General features: G+C 43.6%; 1 long non-coding RNA gene across 1 annotated transcript; it reads left to right on the forward strand.

Moving 5' to 3' along the window:
- LOC110433422 lies at positions 3,328-3,880 on the forward strand. The gene is made up of 2 exons (XR_002450849.1): positions 3,328-3,539; positions 3,620-3,880. It is a non-coding gene; the product is annotated as an uncharacterized LOC110433422 (long non-coding RNA).

Below are 4,671 nucleotides of genomic sequence, written 5' to 3' on the forward strand. Positions count from 1 at the left end.
AGGAAGTTCTGTAGATGCGCGTTTGCGTCCTCACTTGGCAAACCACAAAACTGGTTTGCCTGCACCATCGTGAGTAGGCCAGTATGAAGCTCAAAGTTTCCATTCCCAGTATTGACTGCGGGCCCAATGGGCACGTTGGCAACAGTGGGGGTGTAATAGTCACAGAGTGTCTTGGCCATAGCGATAGGTGCGGTTGGTGCTGGAACGGTTGATTAGCTTGCCGGTTGTGTAGCAGAAGAAGAGACAGTACGAATCCTTCTCTTCCTTAGGAGTGTTTTTGGATCACTGTGGAAGTTTGCCGAAAAGTTGAAACCGCTCATACACTATCCTGTTTTCATCTCCACTACTATATAATGCACCACTTAAAATTTTCCTAAACCCACACAGAAAACTACCCCCATAGTCATTGCCTAATCTAAGTACACCCAACTAATTGCACACAGTAATGTCTAATTTACGAAATTAAGGGGGGAGATTAACTCTAACATCATCTTGCGGCCAGGAATGCTCAGATCAAACTCATCACTCACCTCTCCACCCTCGGTCGGGCCCGCTCCTACCCCTCCGCGCGCCGGAACGAGGTCGCGACTCATTCCTCTGCCCCGACTCCCTCCCACGCACCACCAGGACGCCTCGGCCAGCGCGATTCCTCTGCCTCGACTCCCTCCCACGCGCCGCCAGGACGCCTCGGCCAGCGAGCGAGCCGTCTCCAGGACCTATGCCCGCCACCGCCGCCGCCAGGGCGCCCCGCCGACACCAGCGAGGCACTCCGCAAGGGAAGACAGCGAGACGCCAGCACACCGCCGGAACTCCACGCCGGGGCGCGCGGCCAGGGGGTTCGCAACCGGGGCGCGCGGCCGGGACTGCGGTCGAGGCTCGCGGCCAGGGCGCGCGGTTGGGGCTCGCGGCCAGTGGCGCGCGGCCGCCTCCACGCCTTCATGCCGGCCGCCTGACTCCGCGACCGGCCGCCTCCACCCAGGGCGCCGTCAGGCCGCGACGCCGGATTGCGTACAGGGGCACGACGTAGGGGCTCGACTACTTGGCGCCGTAAGACCAGGCCTGCCGCTCGCCTTCTGTCCGCCGCTTCTTCCCCACCTGGCCTTGTGTGTCACCTGCTCCGCTTGCGGCAGCGGCGAGATACAGCCTCAGGTCGCTCGCAGCACGCGTCGTCACGTTGATGCGCCGCCTATCCTCCTTGACATCAGAAATTGAGGTTTGGGTTTACGTTAAATCTTGCTCCCCCCTACCTATTTCTCTTCTCTCCAGCCGCATCTCGCACAACCCCTGGTGACGGCACGACCCTGTCTGCTAGAACGCTGTCCGTGACGGTGGTGGAGTCAGGCGTTACCGCAGCAGCCAGGCCTTCCTGTCGCCTGTCCCACATCCGCCGCTGGATTTGCTCCCGTCTCGCGAAGCCACGCCGCACTTCAAGGCGGCGCCGCCATCCCGCTGCTCAGCACTCGCCTGTGCCTGCCCACAGCCGCATTGGCCGAGCAGCAACCTAGGAACGAATAGGTTTGTCTTCTGTTCTTGTTTACTTTTTGCAGTGTGCTCTGGTTTCCATTTGTGTTTTTTTGTGAATGCTTGTGAAAGTTCTGTGTAAATGAAATTAACTTTGCTTCAGAATGAAATACGTACTTCTTCTTTTTTATGGATTCTTGTGGTGTGACATTGTGTTCCAAGCTAATTTGGTTGTATCTGATGCTCCTCAGTTCTGTCAGGTTTGAAGGACAGCTTCGGTATTAGCTCAGACCAAGGAAATTTGTGCAGCAATGGAGGAGGCTTTCCCTTGCTGAACGTGGTTCTTCTGATCTCAAAATGGATTGGGTGTGCTCCTGCGAAAGTCTGTAAATGAGCAGTCTGACCCTAATGGCTTTCAGGAAGAGGCGCCTGCAAATAACGAGCATTTTGGGTACATGTTGAATGTGAGACCTCACATGCACTTCAAAGTAAAATTTGACTGAAATGAAATGATAGATGTTTGCTGCAAATCTACCTTTTTTGTTGTGTAAAATCATGTTTTTTGCGTGTTTTGTTTTTATTATTTCCAAAATAGTTCCATTGCAGCTATGTTTTAGAGTAATTTAATCATGACTTATACATTTGTTTAAACTCCAATCTTTTTGTTGTAGTTGCAATACTCTGAAAGAAGTGTCACGCACATTACAGAAATGGTCCACTATCATTTTCTGAGTTCGTGTAGCATGATTTGTTTCCAGCTTTTATGTGTAATCACCACTACAACAACGTCCTGAACTGTTGGCCTTTCGCTTTGATGTAGCTAATATTCCATATGCCAAAAATGAAATTTGCAGGAGAACCAGAAAATAGAAGAATGGTATCTTCTCTCACCAACCAAAATGCCTACACATGTTTTCCTAGCCATGGAGAACTGGTAATATGTCATATGCAACTCTCAAGAATGTATGGGCTGTGAAGGCTGATTTTTTTTACAAGACTACAAGCCTAAGTACGTCAAACTTCTGTTATTTTCTATATACGATGAGCTACATGATTGCATACAAACCAACCTATTTACTGACGAGATCCAATATGCATTTCAGTTGTCCAATATGCATCATTTTCTGTTGCATACAGGATGGGATCAAGTTTCCATATATATATATATAGGAGAACATGAAGTGAACATTGGCAGCGTTGGAGAAGAATGTGAGTTGCAGCCATCCCAGTCACCTCATAAGAAACAAAAGAAATAACACAGCTCAAGTTGAGTCCGATGGAGTTCCGGCGGACACTGGATCAGTTCATGTAGAAGCCCAAACTCATGACACACAAAAATAATGGTAAGGTTATCTACATTACTGTACTCTTTCTTATATAGGTCTTAACTGCATATATTCACTATATCAAGGATGAAAAGCATCTACGTCGTAGAGAAGATGGTGTGGTCTTTTTGGAAAATACATTTATTTACAGCCTACTTGAGCGTGATGGTGACCCTACGGTGACAGTATCTTATAAGACAACCAACATTACGGAAAGTGTGCAAAACTATTTAAAAGCTGACATGGTGAAATTTAATTCTGCCATTTATTAGATATAATTGGACTATTCCTTTATATATTGATGGCCATTACTTAAAATGTGAATGTTTGTTGCAGGTTTTCCTTCCAATAAATATAAAAAATACCACTGGTATCTAGCCGTTGTTCGTGCTAAACTAGAAGAGGTATATGTACTCGATTCATTGGGACTAAAGTTTTCAGGCTACTTGAGCGTGATGGTGACCCTACGGTAACAATATCTTATAAGACAACCAACATTACGAAAAGGGTGCAAAACTATTTAGAAGCTGACATGGTGAAATTTAACTCTGCCATTTATTAGATATAATTGGACTATTCCTTTATATATTGATGGCAGTACTTAAAATGTGAATGTTTGTTGCAGGTTTTCCGTCCAATAAATATAAAAAATACCACGGGTATCTAGCAGTTGTTTGTGCTCAACTAGAAGAGGTATATGTACTCGATTCGTTGGGACTAATGTTGTCAGGCTGTACAGAGCTCAAGATTGTAGTGAGTAATTATGCCTTTTTGACATATTTTCTTATTATATTGCTATTAATCTTGAAAAAAAATACATATTATCATAACAGTAAAAAGGACTGCATTGGAGCATGATAAAAACCTTGACCGAGGCAAGTGGAAAAACCTAGATGTCTCAACATGGTGTATTATTGAGAAGATCCAAGAGCCAATGCAAAAAGATGGGTAATTAATGCGATGCAACCTATAAATGTCATGAGACTTATATTATGTTTGATTTTTTTAATTATTAATGTCTAGGATATCGTACGGTCTGTGGATGGTAAACTTTATGGAATATTGGATGGGATCTTTCCTCTTTGATGAAGTAACTCAGGTAGTTCATAAATGATGCATATTGAGTAGACACTTATATATCATCTAAACATAAGTGGTCGAGGATTTATTATTAAAACTTAATCCTAACTACTTTGTAGGATGATATCAATAATTTTAAGTTTAAACTACCGATGTGCCTAAATCAATCTACTAGAATATTCATGAACAAAGAGGAATTGTTACATCGGGTGAGCACATACATATAATCGATTGATAATCAAGAGTGGTTAGAGTAAGTATTTTTTATTTTTAATTGGTCGATTGATAAAAAAAGATGTGATCAACTAATTCTTAATAGCTGTCCTTGTTTTATTAGCAAAAAATGTGTCATAAGAACCACACCATACCCGATCTCTATAAGTCTCAGGACAATTAGAGATATTTTAGATAAAACAAACCCATGGATAGTGGATGCTTTAATATGGCTGTTCAGACTATATTAATTATCATATGCAATTGTCTGAGACTATAAACTATGAAAAACATATCGTTATTTCATTGAAATAGTTGTTTTTATTAAGTATATCCCTAGAATAAAACCGTAGCAACGCACGGGCACTATACTAGTTCCAATAAAAAGAGGAAAAAAACAGTAAAATTATCCTGCTTAATCTATGGCTACCAATGCTTATTATGCAATCAATGTTTATGCCAGTATGATTTTTGCCTTCCTAGGCAACGGCGCCAGAAATGTTTGTTGGCATTTCTTAGCATGACTACTAAAAATAGACCATAGATCCATCCTTAACAATGGCACCAGAAATGTCTGGTGTTGGCATACCGT

Source organism: Sorghum bicolor, chromosome 3 (genome assembly GCF_000003195.3).
Source record: "Sorghum bicolor cultivar BTx623 chromosome 3, Sorghum_bicolor_NCBIv3, whole genome shotgun sequence".
Lineage (NCBI taxonomy): Eukaryota > Viridiplantae > Streptophyta > Magnoliopsida > Poales > Poaceae > Sorghum > Sorghum bicolor.